General features: G+C 43.6%; 1 pseudogene; it reads left to right on the forward strand.

The window, feature by feature from the left end:
• The first annotated feature begins 230 nt into the window (after positions 1-230).
• Positions 231-27,237, forward strand: LOC114080339 (testis-expressed protein 38-like; annotated as a pseudogene).

Genomic DNA, 27,237 nt, shown 5'->3' on the forward strand with positions numbered 1-27,237 from the left:
TTAAGGCCCCTCACTGAGACCCACACAACTCTTCCTGCAAAACAGGGGGTCCCAACCACTCACCTCAAGGTATGCCCCCAACCTGGAGGATCTTCACACTGCATCCACCCCTGCACACAGCTTAAAGACACCACAGGTACCCCATACCTTCAGCCCCAGAACCCTAAACTCATGGGTCACCCCTCCAGCCCTCCAGAGGTAGATGCTCATCCTGGGTGAGCCTGCCTACAATGTGGCAGCTCCTGTCACCAGGGAGCACCCCTCCAAGAACCATTGCCCCCACCCAAGTTGGCTGTGCCTTCCCAGATGTGCATCCTACACCTACCTTCTTCCTCAAGATCAGCAGTAGCTTCAATACTCTGCAGCAGCTTCTGCCTTATGCCGGGTCTTCATCTCTAGGGGACAAGCCGGTGGGCATGGGTGACCACATGGTAGGAGCATCCAGGGCTGTCCACTCCCCAGCCCACCTGGACCTTCCTTACCTGAGGGAGCAGCAGCCCTGGCTCTCACAGCATCCTCTGAACAGAAAGGGATGGGGGACCCTTGGGAATATGTGCCTGGTAAGGGCAGTGTGTTTGGTGTGCTACAACTCAGGTGGGCATGGGTAGAGCCAGGGACTGCCAAGTTCTGAACTCAGAGCCAGGTGCCTCCCAATACACTTGGACCATTCACTAGGAGGGCACCATCACCTAAGATCAGCTTGGAAAGTGTTGGAAAATTTTCCTGGAGACAAAAGCCTTCATCAGGATCTGAGGATCTCCTCACCTGATCCACGCTGCCCTCACATGGACTCATACCAGCATCACAGAGCAATGGTGCAGTAGCTTAACCACAAGAGGCCTCTGCTTCCTGCAGTGTCACTTCAGCGCCCTCTACTGAGGAAGCCGACATCATGCACTGTGTAAATGGGAAATGGTGTAAAAGCCAGGCTATGGTGGAGGAGCAAACACTGAAGGAAGGAAGGAAATAAAATTGGAGCCAATATTAATGGACCTGACAACAAACATAACAACACTAAGGACCAATGAAACAGTTGTTTCTTTAAAAAGGTAAACAAGATTGATAAGCCCCCATGCTAAAGTAACCAAGAGAAAAGGAGAGAAAAGCCAAGTTTATAAAATTAGAGATTAAAAAGGTGAAATCACCATAGATATCAGAGAAATCCAGTGGATCATTAGAGACTATTTTGAAAATTTGTACTCCAATACATTGGAAAACCTAGAAGAAATGAATACATTTCTAGATAAATAGCATCTACCAAAAGTGAATCCAGAGCAAAAGAAAACCCAAAAATACCAATGACTTGTAATAAGATGGAAGGCTTTTCATTACTGTCTCTAACAAAGAAAAACTCAGGGCTGGATGGACTCCCAGCTGAGGTCTACCAAAAACCTTTGAAGAAGAAGTGATGCCAAAACTCCTCAGATTACCCCCATGAAATACAAAGGGATGGAACACATTCTAAATGTATAAAGCCAGCATCGCACACATACCCAAACCAGATAAGGATATATCAAGGAAAAAAACCTACACATCAACATCCCCAAAGAACTCAGATGCACAAATATTGGATGTACGTTTTCTCTGATATGCAAAAAAATAAAGAACAAAAAGGAAAGGAAATGTGGGAAAGATGAGTAGAGAAAAGGGACCAAGTGGTAGGGGTAGCATAGCTGAGCCATACTGCATCAGTAAAAATTTGGGGAAAATGATAAAGATCACTAGGAAATCTGGATACTAACCCCAACAACTGAGACAACCAGTCATTAAGGGAATGGAACAGCTCTCAAAAACGGAGAGGTATCACGTTTCACATAAAACCACTGTTTGCTTGTTTTTGGGGGTGGAGAGAGAGGGGACTTGTCAATTAGCCTACCCTTTAATATAGAAAAAATGCCACAAGATATTTGTTTGATGACATCGGAGGAAGACCTAAAAGAAACACCAACACAAGTCTTCACAGGTGTCAGCCTTCTGAGGCAGGCAACATGGCTCTCAGTAAATTAAGTGTCCTGGTAGAAATGTGAAGTGATCCAAATCAAGCTAATGGAGAGCTGGAATCCTAGAAGTGATGACCCAACCAACAGCTGCTCCTGGATACTACATTCCCCCAACCCCACTTTTGTTAGTAGTTATGACCGTTTAATTTTCCCTCATGAAATTTATAAAATAGGTGCAGAATAACCATCTTAGTGTATTCTACTGCGATTAAGTTTTTTGTTCACACAGAAAACACTCTACTACCATCCCAATTCCACAAAGTGGGAAGATGTGCTCAGGGGACACTCTTCCTCTGTCAAAGCAGAATGACACCAATGCCTCAAGAATATGTTACACCCTTGAATTATTTTTTCCCTGGGTTCAAAAAAAAGTGAGTTTTCTTTTCTTGTTCTTCCTGGCCCAGGTGTTTTGATGCCAGGCCTGCACTCTCTTTTAAGATGTTTGTGATGGTGATTGGCCCAAGACTCACAAACTGCACAAAAAATCAAAAAGAAGAGGCCACCTCAGAAAGGGCAAAGTGTGGGCAGTGGGACCCCTAGTCAATGTGACAGATGATGCAGATCCTTCAAGACCAAGGAAGTGGGTGACAGGTGGCAGCTCGTACAGCAAGTGTGAGTCTTCCATTTACACTTATAGTTGGGGCACTAGATCAGGGGCCAGCATCCCTTCAACTCAAGAAATATTTTGAATAGGCCAGAAAAGGGGATGCTTTATTTTGCAAGAATGCATCTATAGGCCAAGGCACATGGTCTCCTTTGGAGTGATGGTTGCATTCCACATCTTTGGGGAGCCCAATCTACTCGGTGGAGAGTCCCACAAAAGTCATGTAGTGTACTAATACATGAGGTGGATCTCTCACCCATTCAGCTTCTCCTGTCAGTAGCCATCTGGCTCCATTACCTACTCCATTGCCTTTGTCTGGAATGGTGTCGAATCCTTCTCTTTCTAGAAGAGACAAATTTTCTCTTCTCAGCCTTGATTTTTAACATCTCAGGATTCTCCTGGTTAGAAGGGGGAAGGAGGCATTTTCGGTTGAGCATGGCAGCATTCCCCCCTGATCTGAGCCAGTTAGGAAACTGCTGCTGGTACTTTGAATGGCTGCCCGAATTTTCCAAGTTAGTCAGTGTCCAGCAGAGGGAGCTCTCTGAAGTCCCAGCCATCTACCTGATGATGGAGATCAGAAACTGAGAGCCCAATCTGTAACCAGGTGGAAAGAAATCTGACCTGGATTGAGGGAGAGATAGAGCAGGTCAAGAGGAACAGTAATTGAACACATGAAAGCTTGGTATGTTCCCTCTGGGGCTTGTCTCCTGAACAGACATGTGAGATTTGTAGAGGGGTTGTCAGCTAACCAGGGACTGTGGATTCCCAGGATGAGCAGGACAATCATCTTCTGGTGGTGTCCTTCCTCTTCAGATGTGGTGAATGAGGGTTAGAAATGTGTGACTGCGTGGTTAGGAGAAACTCATGAGGGCCTGTCCACTTATCGATGAGTTGCACTTCTGATCTCTGGCTTTTCTATGTCTTAAGGAGGATTGAGTCTCCTGCCTAGAATGAATGAGAAGGGTCCTGAGGAGATGGTGTTGTCCTAGAAGAAGGAAATTCCTGCATGGAGGTCAGAATTAGTTTCAGCAGCTGTAAAGAATATTGAGTGCTGTCTTCATATTGTCAAAATGGAGAATGCATTCTTCTTAGTGAGGTCTGAATGATCTCATAAGGGTTCAACTGCAGCCCCATTCTGGGGACAGACAGGAGGTGGAGCTGGGCAGTAATATCATTTCCCATATCAATCTAGTTTCCTGACATAATTAGTCTTCAGTTATTTTGTGACACACACCATGGAATTGACTGCGTTCTTTGCCTTGTTCATCCATTGAAGGAATTTCACAGACACAAATAGTGAAAGTGTGAGGGCAAAGTGTCAGATTATACAAAAACAATATAAAGAAAGCAGAACTCCTGCATGGGTGCGGTCCCAAGAGAGGGTTGCCAATGAGTGGCAATTGTCTCAGATTTTATAAGGATCTAAGGGTTAAGAAAATAAGCCTCCAGCCCACTCTTGGTAAGGCATTCAGGGACAATGTGCACTTCATGTGCCATTTCTTCCCCTCATGTTATGGTCACTGTGTTGAAGTTTATCCCTTTCTAACAGATGTCTCACCCTTTGTTTGAAAATCAGCCTTGCATCTGTGGTCTTTCTATTCTGTTCCACTGTCGTCTTTCTGTTAGGAGAAACTTGACCTTGGTGAGTGCAAGTCTCCTATCTGCCTACCCAGCTCTTTCCCTACCTACATTTTAGGGTGTGAGTCATATTTTGTGTGATCCATGTTGATTGAGACTTCAGGCATCACACAGTCTCCAAAGAACTCCTCAAGATTTACTCAACTGGTGAATTACTTTGGAGACAAAGGTGAGAACATAATTACATTGAAGGAGTCACCTATACTCTCCCTGTGGAAGCTGTCTCCCAATAGTCGCCCTCAGGGTGCTTTTGAGCCCCTTTCCATTCAATTTTCTAACAGTCTTGGACATTTAGGTGAAGTTCATTGTCAATATTCAAAACAATATGGCCCTCAAATTGGGCACACTATTGTTGGCAGCTCTTTCATTTTCAGTCTCTTTTGGACACAGAATTGGCATCTGAGTCACATCTTTTTTCTGTCAGAAGTATTCCATTTCCTCAGAGGAGCAGTCTGGATAATTGCATACACATATCCGTTCCAAAATGAGATCTTAAGGGCCAAAACCAATGTCCATCAGTGCTCAAGAAAACCTCTTCTAATGGTAGGCACTTCCCTACCAACTGCAGGAAGAAGTAGAGAGGCATGACCCACAGACCCTTCTGTCTACATCACACCACAGGAACACAAGAGGCTCCCCACTCTCTTCACAAACAGAGAACTCCATGCCTTCACACTGTGGAACTCAATGCCCAGGGTCAGTCCTCACTAGTCACAGCTAGAGATGCAACAGGGAATAGAGGCAATGGAGTGCATCTGGAGTGAAACTCAACAACACACCACAAAACCATCCCTAGCCGACTGCACCAGGAGAAGGCAGATGATAAAAATGGATCCAAAACAAGTGTGAGACACAACTGGGAATGGCAGTGCCTGCCTTTAATCCCAGAAGATGGGAGGCTGAGGTAGGAGGATTGAAATTTCAAAGCCAGCCCCTGTTGTAACACAGTGATGCCCTATTCAAATTGGTGATAGCTTCCCTCAAAATGAAAATGAAAAAAAGGGCTGAAGATGTGGCTGGCTCAGGGCTTAAGCTCCTCTGTGTTCCATCCTAGATTATAAATAAATAAATAAATAAATAGCAGAGACACATCCATCTCATGGGCAGTGCAAATTTAGCACAAATACAAGAAATTTCACAATACAAGGCAACCTGACACCTCCTACATTCTATAATGTTCTTGGCACAGATGCCAAATATTTGAACTTGCCAGACAAACTATGCAAAACATTAATCTTTTAAAAATATCAATGGAATCTGAGAGAATTCAGCTGAAAGAATGAAGGGGTTTATGGCAGAACATGAACCCAGAGAGAGAATGTTTGAAAAAGAACCAGACTTAAACAATGAGTCACAATGGCCCCCAGAAGGAACTTTGGTTTGAAACCCTCACTGAATTGGACAATTTTGGTTGCTGGACAGGAAAGTGGGCAAAAACATTCAGGCTTTTTGGGAAATGATCCTGTCCTTCCCTCTACTCTCTGCTCTGTCCTCCTCTCTGTTCTATCTGTTCTCCTGATCCAGACTTCCTTGCTAGAAAAATCCCAAACTCCTTCCCATTGTTCTTCAACCTCTTTTTCCACATTCTCAGAACCACGCGAGCTGCTCTCAGCCCTACCTTACCTGTCTTCCCCCTCCCAATACACACCAATCTGCTCCTGCCACCCCTCTTACCCCTCCACCCCTCCTCCTGCCACCACAGCTCCTCCTCCCTCGCTCCATACAACTCCCTCTTCTCCTGCAGCCAAGGCTCCCCTGCACACCTCTTCTACTGACATAATATTTCCCCTCCCCCTCCATCCCAAAGCCACACCCTCCTTCCAGGCCATGCCCTATCTGTAAGCAGACAGAACATTTGAAGAGTGACTGCCCCATGGTTGGCCCTTCCTTGGTGCCTCTACATCAGGGTATGACCAGCTAGGCGGTATCTTCTCTTAAACTATTGGGGTTCACAGAAGACTGAAGAATCCCAGACTTGAGGACCCCCATTACACTCACGGAGCCCAGGATAACAGTTCAGGTAGTGGTTAAGTCCACAACCATCCTTGTGGACACATGGGCTACCTATTCGGTCTTGCCTGCCCACTCTGGGCCTCTGTTTTCTTCCAAGGTCTCAGTTATGGAGATTGAAGGCAAACCTTCCTCCCCAAACTGAACTGCTCAGCTGACCTGTGCCCTGAAGGGACACCCATTCACAAACTCTTTTCTAGTCCTTCCATCCTGTCCGATTCCTCTCCTAGGCAGAGATGTTCTCCAATTATTAGGAGCCACGGTCCAAAATCCATCCAAAGAATACTACCACCCATGTCCTTCTGCCTCTAATCTTTACCCTCTCTAATAACCAGACAGTATCTACTGTGCCATCGTCCCCTGATCTAGTCAATCTCCAGGACTGGAACATCTTCAAGCCGGTCATAGCCTCCCACCACAAGCCAGTACATATTTAGCTGAAACTGCAAACTAAACTTCCTTTATGTCCCCATTTCCCATCTCCAAAACCTATAGGGAGCAATTTAAACCCATTATAGACTGCTTACTTGCCCAGAGACCCTGCTTTCCTACTGACTCCCTCTGCAACACTCCCATATTGCCAGGATGCAAACCCTCAGGAGCCTATCACTTAGTCCAGAATCTCCGCCTAACAAATGAGACAGTTATTCCCATCCACCTGGTGGTTCCCAGCCCTGACACTCTTCTTTCTCATGTCCCCCCTTTGAGCACTCACTTTATTGTCCTGGATCTTAAAGATGCCTTCTTTATAGTGTCCCTCCATCCTGACTCTTATTAGCTCTTTGCCTTCACATGGGAAGACCCTACATCCTTTAGGTATCATCAGCTGACATGGAAAGTCCTACCCCAAGGCTTCAGGGACAGTCCCTATCTCTTTGGGCAAGGCTTGGCATGGGATCTAACTGCTTGTGACTTAGGGGGCAGCACACTCTTACAATATGTGAATGACCTTCTATGCGGTTCATCATTCAAGGCTTGTGAACTCACACTGCTCAGCTCCTCAATTTCCTGGGGTCCCTGGACTATTGGGCCTCTCCAGCCAAAGCCCAGCTTACTACCTCTTCAGTTAACTATTTAGGTACACTTCTCACTTCAACCTCTAAAAGCCTGACATCAGACAGAATTCAAGCTCTCCATGACCTACAATCACCCAAAACAGTGGACTACATCCTCTCCTTCCTGGGTCTGGCAGACTTTTTCAGGCATTGGGTTCCCCACTTTGCACTTCTTACCAATCCCTTATACAAGGCCACTAAGGAGACCCCTCATTGGACCCTCACCTCCCCTAAGCTAGTAGCCAATTCCTTTTGCAAGCTCAGGAATGCTCTTACATATTCTTGCACTCTCTCTTCCTAACCCTAAACACCCTTTCCACCTCGTTATGGATGAAAGACAGGGTATCACCACTGGCCTCCTCGCTCAGCCAACTGCACCCTCCTATAAGCCGATGGGATACCTCTACATGCAGCTTCACTCTATGGTTCATGATGATTACTGAGAAATGTTATAAAATTTTATGTTCTCCTGAGAAGTCAAATTAAATATATTTCTAAAAGTCAACAAAGAGAGCCTCACTTATTTAAAGTTTTAAAATGCTGTGCCTCTTTGCCTTAAGAGGGAATTAAAAGCTCTCTTACCTTGTCTGTTTCATGTTTCATATATAATGATAAATTAGGTTCACTAATTAATATTAATTTTAAAATTATGTATAATTTTTTATAAAATAATATTCAAGTAAAAAATTAAGATTAGTTTCAAAATCAAAACATCTTACCTAAGATTGAACAAGTGGCCACCAGACCTAAGTTAAAATTCTTTCATCTCATTCCAAGTTAAGACAATTATTCAAGTTTATTTAAAATTAAATTCAGAAGATAGGCTTTTGTTATAAAGATTACTATATTCCTAAAGTAAGCAAAAACACTATATATAAATAAGTAAATGTTTCAAATTATAAAAATTATATTCCTTAATTTATAACTATTATAAAATTAAATGTTTTACTCTTATTAGTTTTATAATGTATTATCCTTACAAGTTTTAAAACTATTATCTCATAAAGCCTTATGCAAGTACTAATTTTAATGTAACAACTGAAGGTAATTTATAATAATAAGGTGATTACTTATAAGACAAACAAGTTGTAGTACTGTATTTTAGTATCTATACTGGCCCCAGTTTATACTTTTATTGCTTAGCCCATTAGTAGAGACAAAGGGAAATCATAAGACTCATAAAAACAAACAAAACAACAAAAATCTAGGCCTCCTGTTGCTGTGGTGCCCTCTTTAGCTCGACAGCATGGACTTTAACAATCCTCCCTTGCATCACAGGTCACTCTTGCTAATTTTCCTGGCCAAATAAAAATATGTATTGTCACTTCTTGCTGTTTAAGTACTTGTACAGTGCTGGGCCATTCTCTAAAGCTAATGGTGCTCCAGCTAATATCAACTTATTTCTACAATTTTAAAAATAAAAAGGGGGAAACAAAATCCCATATAACCCAACTAAATCTCACAATTATTTTGAAAAGTTTCAAAATTGTGATATTAAAAGTCTCACTCCTACTGAGTGACACATGGAGCACTAGAATAAACCAGATTTAGTAATAACATAGGGTAAAGGCTATGCCTCTATATTTCCAGAAAACCCAACCTGTCATTGAGGAGACAACTGAAGGACCTGGCCTTTCAGGCTGAGCAGATAGTTCAACAACAAGGAGGTAATAAGTCTCAACCACAATGGCTATGCTGGTTCTGTTGAGTTGCCAGGTGAGTGGAGTCTATGGAAAAATTTATTGGACTTATTTCCCAGATCTAACTTTAGTACATCCAGCTATGTGGATGAAGAATCCATCCCACTATCTACTAATGATATTCATATAATGGGAGGTTTTAAAGATGAATGCATGTGCCTGGATTTAATTACATTGGCTACAGTGGGAATCCACCTATATTTTAGTTCCATGATAAACATTGTGGCTATTTTAAAAGTAACTTTTAAGGTAAAGACAGCATACTGGCCTCTGGGACTTAAGGTCAAATGGCAGACCAGAAGAGGAGAGGAAGTATAGGTTGAGACAGAGCAAGTAGCTGACCTTGCTCCCATGGGCTGTTGTCTTTGGGGGTATGGCCCTGCTTCACTGGGGTGGATGCCCTGGCCAAATTGAGTGCCCTCACAAGTCTTCAAGGGCTACAGCATGCCAGACTCACCATCCTATGGTGGAGGTGATAGGATGCCCAGTGGACCCATGGAGTGGAGGCAGGCCCAGCTGAGGGCAGTGGAGGACTGTTGGGATCTAGGCAGTGTCAGTCCTTAAAGAAGTTAGCATCATCCTATCTGGGTAGGGGGGCTGAAGGTGTTAAAGCCCAAGTGTGTTCTTAGCGCTTTCTCACGCTTCTTGTTTCTCCACGTGGGCTGATGACCATGGCTCCAAAAGCAGAGATCAGATCTGGGAGCCAGTCTGGGCTCCCAGGGCTCATAGATGGATTACGGGTGGATGTCAAAGTAGAGGTTGATTTTGAGGAGGTGGTGCTGGTTCCCCCAGGAGAGCTTAAGCCTTTCTGTGTGGGCAGGCTTTGGGGGATGGCAGTAACTGTGGCCACACCAGAGGTTGCTTTCCCTGGTGTGTGCCTTGCTTTCTGTCCCTTGGTCCCCATGGTGGTGCTCTGGCTAGGGGCACTGGAGGTGTTGTGTTCTAACTGTGCCCCATGTTGCTGCCTGTTGCTTGGGGTACCTCCTCTTTGGGAGGAGCTACACCAGGCCCCAAAGGCTGACATGAGTTCAGGAAGCAAGTCTGGGCTCTCTGATCTCCTTGATGTCCCAGGGACTGAAGGCAAACTAGAGATACCCTTTTCAGTGGGAGTGCTTGTCCCCTGAGGTAAGCTTTGGTGTTTCTGGATGGGCAGGCTTTGAGGAATGGCACTCGGGGTAGGAACTCCACTCTTTCCTTGCCCTTTTTTACCCTCTTTGGTGTGTTTTCTGGGTGCCATGGTGGTGCTCTGGCTAGGGGCACTGGAGGTGTTCTGTTCCAACATTGCTCCTTGTTGCTGCCTGTTGCTTGGGGTTTCTCCTCTTTGGGAGGAGCTACACCAGGCCCCAAAGGCTGACATGAGTTCAGGAAGCAAGTCTGGGCTCTCTGATCTCCTTGATGTCCCAGGGACTGAAGGCAAACTAGAGATACCCTTTTCAGTAGGAGTGCTTGTCCCCTGAGGTAAGCTTTGGTGTTTCTGGATGGGCAGGCTTTGAGGAATGGCACTCGGGGTAGGAACTCCACTCTTTCCTTGCCCTTTTTTACCCTCTTTGGTGTGTTTTCTGGGTGCCATGGTGGTGCTCTGGCTAGGGGCACTGGAGGTGTTCTGTTCCAACATTGCTCCTTGTTGCTGCCTGTTGCTTGGGGTTTCTCCTCTTTGGGAGGAGCTACACCAGGCCCCAAAGGCTGACATGAGTTCAGGAAGCAAGTCTGGGCTCTCTGATCTCCTTGATGTCCCAGGGACTGAAGGCAAACTAGAGATACCCTTTTCAGTGGGAGTGCTTGTCCCCTGAGGTAAGCTTTGGTGTTTCTGGATGGGCAGGCTTTGAGGAATGGCACTCGGGGTAGGAACTCCACTCTTTCCTTGCCCTTTTTTACCCTCTTTGGTGTGTTTTCTGGGTGCCATGGTGGTGCTCTGGCTAGGGGCAGTGTAGGTGTCATTTCCCAAACTTGCCCCACAGTGCTCTCTACTTTTGGGGGTTTCTCTACTTTCTGAGCTTGATCTTTTCTTGCGTGATGTCTGACCCAAGGACAAGTCTCTCCTCCCAGCTGCCTTTGAAGTCACTGAATGTGTCTGGGTGCTACCACGAGGACCCACAGTGGAGTTTCTCTGTTTGTCAGACCCAAGGGTTGAGTAGTTTAGGCTGCCCAAGGTTGTTGGGCCCACAGTCAAGGGTGGCATTGGAGCTGCCCCTGGACCTGGAGCTCCCACGTGTCCAAGCTGATGACAGCTGACTAAGCTAGGGGCTCCAGGGTTCATCCCACCAGGAACCCCAGAACTTGGTGGGACAGTGGCTCCAGGGGTGAGAGGCTGCTTACCCTGCAGAATGTGTCCTCGCACCCTTCGAGCTGGAGAGCTGGAGCTTGCTACAGGTGAGGGCCTGTGAGTATAGTAGGGCTTTGGGCCCTGGTGAGAGCGCCGGAAGCTCCTACCCAAGGTGGAGGGAGGCCCCAGATGTGGGGGCTGTGAAGGCATAGTGGTGTTCAAGGGTGTGACCCCAAAGGGGGCCACTGGCTGTGCAGCCAAGCCTGCCAATGTGCTGAGAGAGGGCCTTGGAGGAAGGGCCAAAGCAGCAATTGGCAGGCTGGGGGAGAGCGGTCCTGTAAGATTGTTAATGGGAGGATGGCTCTGGGAAGAGACAGCAGAGCTGACCCACACTGGGGTGTGGGCCACCATGGTTGAGCTGCTGGGGGGATGGGGAAAGGTCTGGCTGAGGCCCACTGATGGCAGAGGCCTGGCCCCTCCCAGTGGAGAGGGGACCCCCCCATGGGCTTGTGGGGCCATGGCACAGCTGTTCCCAATGGCCTGGGTCTCACCCATCAGAAGACGGTTGATGTGCTGCAGAGCTTTCTTCTTCTCCCTGTCTAGGTCCTCAGCAGTCACTGGATGGGCCACTAACAGAGGTGGTGGCAGCTTCAGAGGTTCCCCTCGGCGGCATTGCAGGAGAGGAAACTTGCGTTTCCGTGGCCTACTGGTGTCTCCCGTGGGTGAGGACTTCTTCTTGGGCAATGGGTGTCCCGCCCTGCCTTCTGCCACCTTCTCACCCTGGGCCTTCTTTGGGGGAATCCCTGGGGATGAAGAACATTCCAGGGGCGGCTCCCCCTTGGATGGGTCTGGAGCCCTCCTCTTCAGGGCTCGGAGACCTCGTGTGGAGCTGTAGGAGCTGCTGATGGGGTTTCTTTTGGGGCAGGAGCTCATGCAGATGGCCCGGGAGCTCTCAGCTCTATCTTGGGAGCTCTGGGTGCAGAGGTTTCTCCACAGAGGCCCAGGCCTGGGCACAAAGGCAGGCACACCGCTATGGGCCCCCAGGGGCCTAAAAGCAGATGCTCTCCCAGTGACCTGAGGGCGCCCCCTCTGATGTTCTCTATCTACAGGGTGCTCTGCTTGCTCAGCCACCACTTGGCCACTGTCTTCAGGGGCTGTGATCACAGTCCTCCCTGGGCAGGGTTCTTGGGGTGCTGGAAGATGGCAAGGAGCCACTTCCTGCCCCTGCACCCTACAAGGCGGCTGTCTGAGTCTGCGGCCTGGGATGCAGGAATTCATGAAAGCTGCAGTTGACAGCAGCGTCCTCCTCAGGAGACCTGGCATGCGGAGGGAGGAGGCAATATCCAAGTCTCCGAGAAAAGATCCAAGGGTCCGCAGGACCCTGGAAAAGCACCGAGCAGGCACTTTTCGCAACCGCTGAAGAGCAGTTGCAGGATGGCGGCAAAATGACCTGGAAGATGACCCGCGAGTGGTGCCACCAGCCCAGGAAGCCCTTAGTGGCCAACCAGTAGAGGGAAGTCGGCGAGGCCCATGACCGGGCTTCTTGTGGGACCCTTCTGGCAGGTCTCTGCCACTCAGCGCCGGGGGCAGGGGTGAGGGACAACACTTGCTGTGGGAAGTCTCCATGGCAGTCTTAGCGTAGGCTCTAGTGGGTAATTCTAGCAGCCATCGCAGAAGGCCTTCTTCGGCTGCTCACGCAGCTTCAGGCGAAATGGCTGTCAGACCTGTTGCCAGGGCGCGGCTGAGGAAGGAATGAGTGGAGAACAGGCGAGCACGCGAGGAAAACCGTCAATACTGGGCAAGAGGCAGGCTTGCGCCAGCAACGGACGCGCGCGTGCAAATTCCGCGTGCGTGTGCAAAGTCTGCATGCACGTGCAAAGTCTGCATGCACGTGCAAAGTCTGCATGCTCGTGCAAAGTCCGCGTGCTTGCACCAGATGCAGAAGAAATAGGCAAGGGAACTGCGTGCCTGGTGCGTGCGTGGGTCCTGGGGGACTGTTGAGTGCTGACACTGGGATGTGATTCAGATCCCGCTGGTCCACCTCCTGACCCAGTGAGGTTTCCGGATCATCTCGGAAGGGTTGTAGATGCTGGGTTTGAGGGGTGGCAGCTATGGCAAGGCCAGGGATCTCTCCCCTCAGACTGGTGCGGCGACCCTGCCCCTCCCCAGAGGCAGCCAGGATGGCAGCACAGATGGGCTGAACTCCGATGGACGTGGGGGCAGTCAGAGGGCTGAGCAGGTTCTTGCTGCAGGTTGAGGGTAGCTCTTGGGGCGTGGAGCACGTGCGGACTAGGGTGAGGCAAGGACACCTTGTCCTCCCTTGAAGGTGTGAGCTAGTGTTTGTATCTAGCGTTGCTATGGTGAGGGTGGGCGGGGCTTAGTTTGACAGCCAGGAGCTCTTGCAATGGCAAGAATCCCTCAGCCCGTGGCCCCGCCCCTGAGCTGTCAGAGTTCTGTCTTCTGTCCTGCCTGGGCCTGGCCAGTCAGAAGGGGAACTGCTGGGGGGCAAGTTTCTTGGCTGAGCAGCATTTGCAGGTGGTGGCAGCTTTGGGATCATGGCCTGTGTGTCTTCCTGCACTTCCTCTGGGAACAGTGGACGGAACAGCTGCTGAGAATGCATTTAAGGCATCCCCCAGAGTCTGGCTGAGGGGTTCAGCAGGGCAGGCTGGGAGGCAATGCTACCCTCTGTGCACAGTCCTTTCTCTTTTTGTGGAAACCAGAAAAACCCAGCTGTGTGCTCACAAAATCGAGTTTTATTCATATTTGGGTTGCTTTCTTTGAATTTTGGTTATCAAGATTCTCCAATTTTTAAATTTATTTTTTTTAGTTGTCAACAGGCCTTTATTCATTTCTGTGCAGTGCTGAGAATTGAACCCAGTGCCTCCCACGTACTAGGCAAGCACTCTGCAATTGAGGCACAACCCCAGCTCTCCATTGTTTTGACTGTCTTCATTGCTTAGCTGTTCTGGGGACAATACTAAGCCTCCTACTGTTCCTACAGTATAAGATATGTTACCTTTCACCAGTCCAATCTCAGCATTCACTCTTTGGAGGTTCCAGTTGTCATGGGTCTTGGCTTTTCCTGGATGGAAGGGCACCCTGCCAGAGTTAGCTGTGAGGTTTCAAGCTCAAGCTTCCCATAACCCACTAAGCAGCCCTGCATGCTCCTCCATGCTCAGCTATTATGAACTGTCCCACCTCCTCACTGGTGGAGTTCTGGGCTTGTTTCTGAACTGGGCAAAATATCAGTGAGTGTGGACCTGGAGGAGTGAGGTTGGAGGGAGCCTCACCTGGAACTGTTGTCCCAAATGGGTGCTCCTTGGGCCCCTTCCATTGTCCATGGCCTTTTCTGGGTCCACTGGACCTGCAGTAATCAGTGAAGGCCGCTGGGTGAGGTTGTGGCAGTGCTCATCTCTCCTGGTGGGATAATTCCTGCCATTGCATCCTTCTGAACCCAGTTCAAGGTGCTGCCCAGTAGGCTGCATTGGGAATCAGGGTCCTGGAAGTAATGAATCACCAGATGGGCCAGTGCAGCACAGACTTGCAGTGGGTGACAAAGTTGGAGTTGGGTTGCCAAGAACATGGTCCTGGGGCTCAGTGTATAGGTCCTTCCTCATGCCACACAGCTGAATTGGCACTTATCTTGAACTTTCCTCTGGAGTGGCCAGAACCAGAAGCTCCTTCACTTCCCAAGTGTCATGAAATCATATGGCTTTTGAGAAAATGGCTTTAAGATGGGTTTATGTCCCCCACCATAGGCCTCCCCACAGGCTTACATGCTGGGAAATTCTCAGTTTCTTCTTTCAGTCACCATTTCCTGCTGCATAGGGAGCAAAAATGGACACCCTCCTAGATCATGCCTGCCTCTGGAGTCAGGGTAGTGACTATATTGATGGACAGGGTGACCAAATGTGGGCCACACCTGAGTGGTCCTGGAGTATGAGGTTGGCCGAACTCTTTATTTTCTACTAACAAAGGTAAACACAGTCTTTATTGCTTCTTTTATTTCTTATTAAATCAGCAATTCATGCTTAGGGTAGATCAGATAGAAAGTACAGATTGCTAGGATTCCTTGGAATGTGGCCTTGGGTTTGAGTCTATGGATAGTGTTGTGTACAAGTGTTGTTCAGTCATTTAAAAGGAATACACATTGTGGTGGTCGCAAACATACACCTGTAGGATGAACTTGCAAATATACTAAGCCACATGAAGGCCTCACTGTGGTTTGTCAAGATCATCCTGATTCACAAGGACCTGTCTTTCCTTCGCCTTAGAGGGAACAGAACCCAAGTCCTGGAAACTGCCTTTAAGACTCCAAATTTGTTTTGGAGAGGGTAAAAAAAAAAAACAATGTTAGAGAGGACTATGATGAGTTTTATTTAAAAATTGATTTCTAAAATGTGGAATCAGAATAAAGTAATACATGTATAATATAAGTATATATCATTGTTTCTAAATTATCATGTTAAATTTCATAAATATGTATTAGATCTCCTAAAAAGTTGATATCATCAGGAAAAAACTCAATATTTCCCAGGAAGAGGATAAAATGTTCTATTCCCACACTGAAATTTTTTCTTAAACTTGGTTTCAGCTTTTATTTTGATACCTGTGTTTGTATATTCATTTTTTTAAATCGAGGATTACTTGCATATATCATCTAATCCCCTGTTTTTAATTCAATGTAATCATACACACACACACACACACACACACACACACACACACACACACACTGATCAGGAGTTATTACCATCCTTTTTCTTTATGAGGCAGCAGAAGCACAGAGAAGATACATAATATGCCCGGGCCTCCACAGTGCATTCCCTACTGAATGTTTGTGTCTCCTCCAAATTGATGTTGAAGCCCTAATGCCAATGCGAAGGCATGAGAAGTGGGGCCATTGGGAGCTAATCAGATTTTGATAGGCCAGGGGGGGCATGTCTCCCAAGATGAGATTAGTGTTCTCAGAATTTGAAAAAGAGACCAGGGCTTACTTGCTCTCCACCAAGTGAGAATACAGTGAGAAGCAGCCAGCTATGAGCAAAAAGAGGGCTCTTTCCAAGAATTCAATCTATCAGTACCTTGACCATGAACTTCCCACCCTCCCAAATGGGGAGAAATAAATGTTCCTTAAGCTTCGAGTATTTAGTTGTAGCAGCTAGAACTGACTAGGACAGTCAGTGAAAGGACTTTGTGAATATTCAATGAAATAATGTATGCAAAGTGGTCTATGAATATAAGCTATTGCATTATCACCTTCATCATCATTACCAGTTTTCCTAGCCAAATGGCATAGGAGCTATTTTTCACACCTAATTCAATTCCAAAAGAAGCCACTGATATTTCTCCAGCAGAAAGAGGTTATGACTGCTCCAGATGAGTTACTACCTAGATGTTCAGGTTGTTTGTGGCCATTTTATGGATCTACATAAACCTTTGGCTGCTCTGTAAATGAGTTTTCTGGCCCATCATGAGATTTATACCCCTGTGCCATCAATACCATCCCCTTTTAGGGTGTCCAATTATGACCAGTCATTTACATCTTGAGCCATTCTGAAATCCATGTGGATTTTCTCTTCCTGAGAGGTCTATAAAAACATGAATGACAGGTGATGTCACTGAACAACAAAGATGGGAGAGGACAGCTTGAAGAGCCTGGAGAGGAGCCAGGCAATCAGAGAAAAAATAACACTAAGAGTGGAGGAGGCCAACCTCTGTCTAGAGGGCTCTGGGAAGAGCCAGCCTGATTTCCTTCTGGGACCTGCTCAGGATGGATTGTGGGTAAGATAAGGTCAGCCATGAACTGTGTAGAAGTAGAATGCATTGGGGGTGCTGATGGAACTAGATTTGTATTTCTACTTTACAAAATATCTCTGAATAATTAGGTGGAATTCCCTGAGATTCCGTTTTCTCATCCAGCAAATGGGCCTAGTAAATGAACCTTCTCAACAATGATAAGGTGAAGATGTCACGAGGTTATATTTGCAAAGCAGTTACAAACTATGGAACCAAACTAGGTACTGTTCAAGAGATGAATTAATAAAAATAATGTAATACATATACATAATGGAATATTACTCATCCTTGAAGAATGAAATTATGACATTTATCAGTAAATGGATGAAGCTAGAGAATATTATGCTAAGTGAAATAAGCCAATCCCAAAGAACAAAATGCCTAATGTTTTTCTCTGATATGTGGAGGCTAATGCACAATAAGGAAGTGGAGCTAGGAAAAAATAGAGATACTTTGGATTAGACAAAGGGGAGAGGGGTATGAAGGGAGGAAGAAGAGCAGAATGAATTGCAAATTATTACTCTACATGCATATATTGTAAAGGTGACATTGCAATAAATTACTGAGTTGATTTTAAAGCAGGAGATGGAAACTTTATTCACCAGCTGGTAGTCCAGATCCACCATCCAAGGGATAGGTAGGCTGCAAGTCTATACCCTTCAACCCCCACCCAGGGTGTGAGTACACTTTTTGTAGTCCAAAACCACATTAAAGAATAAGTGGCTGTTTGTATAATTCAAAACCATAAACAAATGTCATGAGATCTAAAATCATAAGCAGAATGAAAAACAAATTTTTAGTGACAACACAAAGTAATTTTAAATTCTTTTATTTATCAATTTAGGAAAACACATTTAATGTTTAAGTATGTTACCCTATAAAATTTAGGAGTCAAGAGTACTTGATGTTATATTTAGCAGTTAACATTTTAACTTTGTAAGCCAATTAGATGTCTCTAACAAACTTATTTAAAATTAATTCTATATATGTTAAATAAAATTTACTTATTTTTAAAATCAAAGATATCAGAGAAGTGCACTGAACAGTATCAATTTTTTTTTTCAATTGAGGAAAAGTCCTAGAAACAATGTATAGTAGACATTTTATAGACATTCACATTTTTTCAACAACTGTTTGATGACCTAGAAACGAAACTGCATTGGTAACTTTAAAGACAATGTTACTTCTTGTTGTTGTTGTTTGTTCACCCAGCATGGACAAAAATGTCATGTACATCGTAAAGAATGGTTACTATTATCTAGATAATCAATCTTTGACAGAACACACTGTCCAAGAAAAATGGGAACCACAAAGAAAACACTTTTACATTGTATAAGAATTGACATTTTGTGTTGCCAAACATGCTATGCTAAGCAACTGTTGATGGGTAGAGGTGGAGATTTCCCTGGGAGAAGCATTTCTTACATGATGTGGAGTCTCAGGGCAAAATGGAGTCTGATTGGTTATTATCCATATAGCCTGGCCCATTACAATATAATTACATGACCAGAATAACTCTATATCATGTGCAATCAGAAGAATGAGAATTTGTACTCCATTTACGTATGATATGTCAAAATGAATTCCACTTTCACATATAACTAATTAGAACAAATAAAAGTAAATGTTCTTGGGCACACTAAATCAAACAACAACAACAACAACAAAATAACTACTAAAGATATTTTCACAGGATATTTAAGTGACCATGGACTCTATATGCTGTGTCTAAGAGCCAGAAGGATTGGTTAACCCTCCTTCTAGAGAATCCACTGTCCTGTCTGTACAGGAAGGGGAGGCTTGGTATGCAGGTTGCTAGAGAGATTTCATCTACAGCTGTTAAGTCAAGGGCTGCAAGAAGTGTCCAATCCTGCAGAATTGGTAGAATCACTGAAAATTGAGTAAAAACTTACTGCCAGTATCTATTCTCTACACTAGTCACTAGTATACACTGTGGTCCATCAGAGTGCCATGTGTGGCACAGATAGCATTTTATGTTATTGGTAGACTTCTTTATTTTCTAACTTTTGAAATTATATATGTATGTATATTTTCAAAATCACTAAATCAAGAGAGTTAAAATTCTTATTACCTAATTTATTACCTATAATGAAAATGACAAAATCAGAATGTGTCTCTGATTAATTAAACCTTAGTAAGAACCATTATAAACAGCAGTAGCAGCAATGTACATGCACGGGCACATCCAAAACAAATGGCCACTTACACAGGTCATGTTTTAACTCCAGATTTGCAAACCTGATATTTTAATTTTGAGGTCTGGGAGGAAAAAAAATCAAATTTTGGCCTCCTCATGATTGATTCTACTTCAGATAGGCCAACTCTTCCGTCAGGTTCTCAGTCAGCATCTCCAGTTCAGCTCTGGCTAGGGTCAGCTCATCTGGCACCTTTTGCAGGACATTGATGTCAGCCAGGTCACTCTTCTATCTGAAATGTAGTTTAGGAATGCAATACACTGATTTGGACAAGGCCACTGTCATCTTCAGGGCTATCTGATGCACAAATCTATGTGACTCTTTTCAAATAGCAGCACTGTAGTGTGTGATATGTGTTCTTGCTTTTGTAACTCCCTTCCTTCTCTCCCTGCCTTCCTTTTTTCAGTATCATGATTAAATTTTCAGTTGGAAGGAAGGAAAGACAAAAATCATGAGATGATGCTTTTTCACCAGCAATGAATCCCACTAGCACTGTGCATCCCAGGAAGGGATTCCACTTTGGCTAGCTGTTGTGGCCTTAAAAAAATAGCAGGCCCTATATTTGTGCAGTATCTAATGGTGTCCTGAAAGCAACTGAAAATTAAATAATAGTTATTCTTTTCCTGAATTTTCTTCATGATTTATTCATTTTAAAACATTGGTACTTCTTCATTATATTTTGCCAAGGTTTTATAGGTTAAAGGCCATCATCCTTGCAACTTCCTGTGTGAAAATTTTGTAATCCAAAAAGTGTGTATTCCTTATGTCAGGAAGTATGAGATATGGAGGAGGAGATGAAAATATAAAAACAAGTGGATGGATAAAATTTCAGTTGTATGTGCATCAGGAAAACAATTTTTGCACTTAACCCCTTATCAGATACATTATTAGTTCATTGAATGCATTGAAAATTAAAGTTTAGGGCATTGGTAGAGTTATGTTGAATGTAAGTCATTAAAACTATAGTGATCCATAGACTTAAGAGTAAGCAACTTATTTTACCAATGTGTAATGTGAATTGTGTTTGAGTCTAAATACTTTTTGGAGTGATCATCCTATTTCCATTTGTCCAAACACCAAATATATGGAGGATGTGAACTTCAGAAGATTCAAAATATGTACTATCAATGGAGGCAGGAAAACAGGGAATAAGAGGACATTGTAGGAAAGGTAAATTATCACCTGTCTATTCCACTCACTTCACTCTGAATCCCATGCAGCCTATTTTGCATTGCCAATCTGCAAGATGAGCTAGGCATTGCCAATCCTGGCAGAAAGGATCTGGCAAAATAAAGGAAGTCATAGATAAAAAAATTCTAATATGCAAGTAGTTTACAAATGTATTTTTGACACAAAATTTGAGTGGTAATGTTAAATGCTGTTTCACTAAGAATTACAAAAAGAAAGAAAAAGGAAAAAAAAGAAGTGGTGTTAAAACTATAAGCCAAGGGTGCAAAGTAAGGGATTATGGTAAAGCCCTACTTTCATTTCGGGTTCTGAAAACCACCCTTTAAGATAAGTAGTATTATTCTCATTTTATAGAAGAAACTGAGATTCAGAGAATTCACCCAGTTAACATTTGGCAGAAGGAGAGTTCAAAGTCCTGCATGCATGATGCAAATGGCAGTAACTGAAGAGGCTGTGTACAATCCTAGGTAAGACTTTATTATACTTTAGCTTTTTCAATTAGTCCTTCCCTGCATGCTACTCTATTGATCAATGTTTCTACCCTTCCTTAATGTTACTTCATTTCTTCCCTTCTATTGATATGTTTTATTTCCTATTGTGGTTTCACACAACTGAATTATGGAAATAAAATGTTAAGTCTAAATTTATCCAGCACCTCTTTTTTTCCCAGTAACTGAACAACCTTAAAATGTTTTAATCCTCTAAACTTTTACTGTGTAAATGTTATTATAGTATTATAGATCTATCTTTTTGAGTTTTCTTTGAACACATGCATATCAATTTTAAAATAGGACTTTACCTTGTTTTAACATACCCTAGCAGTTACTCATTTCTTATGAAATCAAGGCTTTCAATGTATGCCCTATGTATTCATGTAAGCATGTTTGTATTTCAGACAACCTTGATGATAGCTTAGCTGGGAATCAAATTCTACTTTGATTACTTTGGCACAGTTTAAGGATACAATAGAATTTATTCTGGTTTCTACTACTGGTATTGAATAATAAATAATACATTTATGATTTGTTTTTATAAACATATTATTCTTCCAATTGTAAATTTTCTTGTTCCTAGTATTCTTTTTTTTTTTTTTTTTTTTTTATTGGTTGTTCAAAACATTACACAGCTCATGACATATCATCTTCCATACATTTGATTCAAGTGGGTTATGAACTCCCATTTTTTACCCCAAATACAAGTTGCAGAATCACTTCGGTTACACATCCACATTTTTACATAATACCATATTAGTGACTGTTGTATTCTGCTACCTTTCCTATCCCCTACTATCCCCCCTCCCCTTCCCTCTCATCTTCCCTCTCTACCCCATCTGCTATTGTTTAATTCTCTCCCTTGTTTTTTTTTTTTTCCCCTTTCCCCTCACAAACTCTTATATGTAATTTTGTGTAACAATGAGGGTCTCCTTCCATTTCCATAGTTTCCCTTCTCTCTCCCTTTCTCTCCCCCCACTCGTCTCTGTTTGTTTTTCTAGTATTCTTTTTTTAAATGTCTTTTTAAAAATATTTTTTAGACATTGATGGACCTTTATTTTATTCATTTTATTTATATGTGGTGCTGAGGATCGAACCAAGTGCCTCACACATGCTAGGCAAGTGTTCTACCACTGAGCCACAACCCCAGCCCCCTAGTATTCTTAAATCTATAATATGCCTAAGTGAAGAATTATTTTTATTGATCTTGCTTACATTATGATTTTCAAACATCTCAGAGTCTGTCTTTGATTATTATTCCCAACCACATTTTTTCTAAGGAAAATTCTATTTGATATACAGCAAGATCTTATTTTGTCCTATAATTTCCTGAACATTTACTTCTTCCCTTCCACATCTTTATGGCTCTCAACTAAACCATGGATATTTTCATGTATTTTCTAGTTAAACATGTTCTTTGGGTGTAAACTGCTCTTTGGTACTTCCTCCAATTTTCCTTTATTTTTGTGAAGTTTACCATTGTTAAATATCAAAATATAAATTGACCTTTTAATTCAACATTCTTAGTTTCTTTTCTTATGACTTTTATTCCATTAATAATTTTCCCCTTTAAGCATACTTTACTATGGAATGTTTATACCATTTCATTCTGTAAAATTTTTGAATGTCTGATCCTGATGTCATTTGCCTGCTGATTCTCACTCATGGTGGATTATTTCCTTACATTAAAAAATTATAAGTAACTGCTCTGATATATTCATGGATAGTAGAGCTGACAGTTTAAGAATAACTCTGTATTTTGTGGCTTATCCAATGTTCATATTACTTTATAGTGCATCATTTGTCCATGCTCTTAAGGATAAGTGGCATAAGAGAAACTTTTTTTATATTGTCCCTTTTAAAGACAGTAAATCATTTTTAAAAACAGAAAACCTCTTCAGGCTATTCAATAATTAAACATTTTGATAGGGCATAATTCATATTTGATTTGTATGACTCCAACCTGGCAACAAACACATAACTTGCTACTTTCATATTCACACTTGAAGGGGCTTTAGGGGCACACTAAAATTAACCTTGATTTTGTCACAGACACAAATATTTTATTAAGAAACTTAATCACAATTTCTAAATCCAAATGAGAGTTCCTGGTCAAGGGTGAGAAACATAGATCAAATTAGTTGTCAAGGATCAGAAAATCCTTCTAAGTTGAAGTTATTGGAATTAAGTGATTTTGCCAAGGTGAACTGAGAATGGTATAGATTCAGATGTAAAACTAAAACCATCATACTATTGCTTCCTGGTTATCACCATGTCAATCACAGTTCCTGGAGATGGATATCTGTGGGCTCTCTCTCATCCAGTGAGGAGGTCCATGGTACAGGGTAGAGGAGAGTGTGGCTGTACAGTTGATAATCAAGACCTTCAGAGACCAAGCAGGAAGCGGGTCTGATTTTATTGCACAGTTACCATGTATATAAACTTAGGCAATAGCTAAGCAGACTATAGGCAGCCACCAATACAATTTCTGTCCAACTGTCCTGGCAGCGACCAATCAAGGAGGGGCCATGGACCAAGTGCTGGTACTGCAACATGTGGCCTCATGCCTAGGGCTGTGCCTATGGGGTGAATGGTATGCTACTCACCCTAGCACAGGGCCGTGCTTTGCCTCTCAGACACCCTTAAGGTATGCCATGTATGCAGTACTCCATGCACTTGTTCCCACAGATTTCTATGTTCATGATTGTTTTTAACAAAAAAGCTGGTGTTTATCTTTTTTCACCACAATGAAAGTTAGCTTGATAATTTAAAAATTAGGATAAGATGTTTACTCAGTCATCTTCGAATCATTCAGGGTGCTAGAACATCAAACACTTAGAATCTATTTAAAAGCCTGTGGCCAGTAGCCACACACCCATACAGCACCGTTTACAGTCTTAGTTGCATTTACACAAGTAGGGCAATAAAAAGGGAGGAGTCTCTTCTGAGGCACCCATATCCTAGGTGAAGGGACCCTTCCTCTCAACATCAGGACCACTCCTGCTATCCCTGCTGGGCAGCAGGTTCCACAAACAGATGAGGTCAAGGAGACAGCTGGGATGGTGCCCCAGCCCAGAGACTTAAAAAACTCCAGGATCAAACGAGTGATACCTGCAAACCATGGACACTGTGTTCTGGAATATCTGTGAATCTCTAAGGATGAGGAGCACTCCACACAGCACTCTATGAAATAAAATAAGAAAAATTAGATACAAGTCAACTGGTTTTGATTTCTTAATTGTAGCAATAATTGATCTTTCCAAGGACCTTCAAATAAAGATTACTTATAAGGAGCACATCTCTTTGTTAACTGTTATTCCTACATAGTCTTAATGCATCAGCCCTAACTTTATAGATAGATAGATAGATAGCGAGATAGATAGTTATATAGATATATAGATATAGTTATAGATATAGATAGATAGATAATAGATATAGATATATGTAGATATATATGTATATGTATTATATATTTTATATTATACATATATTATAGACAAACATGCATATATATGCACATCTCAACAAGTAATATAGATGTAGAAAATAAGTATAATTGCTATTAACATTTTTTCAAGAGAGAAAATTACTAATCAATTTTTAATTGATTTAGGCTTCCTATATTGTTTATTCAATAACTAAATACTGGGTTCCATCCCTAATATCAAAATCTTATATAAATACAATGTATATGTACATACACAAATCCACACATAACTTCTGTTAGATGGATATACCCATTTGTTTATATGTATATTAGTTGATAAACAGAAGTTTAATTGCTTTGAAAGCAAAGGAAAAACACAGGGGACTCTTGTCCCAGAGGCTGTGATTCTTCACATCAGGGGGAACAGAGGGTTTTTAATGATGTGATTTCAGGTGTGCCCGGATCTTCTTCACTTGTTAATCTGGGATATAATCATTTTTTAAGTCTTCTGCTGCCATCCCCAACTCTGAATTTCTTCACTCCCATGGTGGGTGTGTGCTCAAGAATAGATAACTGGATGGGGACAAAAAGTAATCCTGTTTCCCCCCAGGTTGGGGATGGGGAGAGGGGGATGAAAAAAAAAAATGTCAATTTTAAAATAAGACTCTGTGGCAGATCATCATGCTGGGGTTTTTCAGATTATTTTTTTAATTTAATTTATACTTAACTGAACTTTAGTTGTTCATGGTGGGCGGGTGGTGTTATTTCAAAGGGCATCACTTTTATACCAGTTCAAATAGAACAACTTTCTAAAAATAATATATTAAATCTGTAGAACACTATATGTTCCACTTTATACAAATTTATAGTTGTTGAAATCACTTTTATTCCTGTCACTGGGACCAATTTGTTTCAAATACATCTGCTTCAGAGTTCTAGAAACTGGGAAATCAACTGAAAGGACTATTTGTCTCAGAGTAGGGGAGTTGACCACCTGGGAGGATAAGGAGGTGTTCAGTGTGGTGGAAATGTGGTAAGCGACACTCCTGAGTGAGGGAGCAAAAAGTCCAGAGGGGAATAAGCAGGGTCTGTGGGAATCTGGCATGCCCAGGGCAGAAAGGTATATGACGGGTGGGAAGGGAGATGGAGCTGGAAAGAGAAGCAGGATCACGTGGGGGGAGGTCCCATGGGACCTGAAGATGCCCAAAAAAACACTTCTTGAAGAAACAAAACAGAGATGGTAGGAGCCAAAGGAGGAGGTTTGGACCACATAGTTCTTCTGAGATGTTGTGTTCCCTGACAACTAGGTAAGATATTTATTGAGGGTAGGGCTGTCCAATGCTCACTGTCCTCCCTGCCCCACTCCCCACTGGAAAATGGCTCCCTAACAACTGAAAACACAAGTAGAAGCCCCTGAGGGTGTAAGGGCCCTTTCCTGGAGGCTGCCCTGTGAGTTCATCACACAAAGTTGGGGACAAACATTTCTATGGTGGACCAGTCTTTCATGGAAGACAAAATTCTCATGAGATGTCACAAGATGGAGTCTCTTATTCCATCAACTGTCAACAACTCTACAAGCACAAGCCCTAGAATTCCTGAGGCTCAGAACCCAGTGACCTCATCTTTAGAGAACATTGGGACTGGGGCCTTCTGGGGACTCCCATTGGTGGGCAGAGTAGTGGGTGAGTTCACTCTTTCAAGAACTATAGGCCTGGTAACCAGAGTGAACCTTATGAATTTGCAAAAGGAGGATCTGGGCCTTGCAGGCCATAAGTACACCCAGACTTTGAGTGTGGAGGACAAACTTTCAGGGAAGACCCTTTGCATGCATGGGGTGGTGGCTGCCTGAATGGAGTGCTATTAGTTAAGAGACAGACTCCTCTAGGAAACTAAGGACTCCTCAAAGGCAGAGACCATGTTCTGCCCAAGCAGAAAAGATACAATTGAGGTCCTTGTCCATCATGAGGCTTCTCAGTCTGAAGGACTGCATGGGTCCTGGACTGGAGCCAGAAGGCCTGACTTAAGTCTGGGAAGGTCATGGCCCCTCTACACCTAGTGTTCCTTATCTGGAAAAGGCTAATGGGGTCTCTTATGTGCCCTGCAGATATAGCTTTGATTGAATCAGGAAATTATTAGGCATGTCTTCGAGAAGGGTGGGAAGGAAGGAGAGGAAGAAGGAGTTAAATCCAGGAGAGGAATGAGAAACAGTTCAGGTCCCAAGCTAGAGCTGTCAGTCAGCTTGCCTCTTTCTTTTTTTTTTTACTGCCTCAGTGTGGGTCCCATGGTTCTTCAGATTGTTGGGGCTCTGCACCATGATAACTGGTGGCTGCATCCTCTTACTACACTGGAGGAAGAACCTGCAGAGGAGGCAGCGTGCCCAGCAGTGGGTGGAAGTGATGAGAGCTGCCACCTTCAGTTACAGCCCACTGCTGTACTGGGTCAACAGACGATGCAGACATGGCATGACTGCCGCGATCAGAATAGGCCCTCCTCAGGCTGTTGCCAATATTGACATTCAACTCCAAATTCCAAATCTTCCATCAGAGCCGCACCTCCATGAAGACAGGCGTCATGCCTTCAGAGGCAGCAGCCCCCAGGCAGAAGCCCCTGTTCCCCTGCAGCCTGCTCTGGTGGTCCCACAGCAGCCCTCACCTAATGGGATGCCAGAGTGACAGACCCCATCCCCCTTCCCAATTGTCTTTCAGGAGATCCCCTCTGCCCCAACCCTCCGCAGCCTGAACTTTTCTCCCATACTGGACCATTCTGCCTCCTACCCCTTTCTTGAGGGTCTTGAAAGCCATGTCCACTTCTATTCCCTTTCCACACTGACCCAAGGGGTGAACTGA

The sequence above is a fragment of the Marmota flaviventris genome, chromosome 6 (assembly GCF_047511675.1).
Source record: "Marmota flaviventris isolate mMarFla1 chromosome 6, mMarFla1.hap1, whole genome shotgun sequence".
Taxonomy (NCBI): Eukaryota; Metazoa; Chordata; class Mammalia; order Rodentia; family Sciuridae; genus Marmota; species Marmota flaviventris.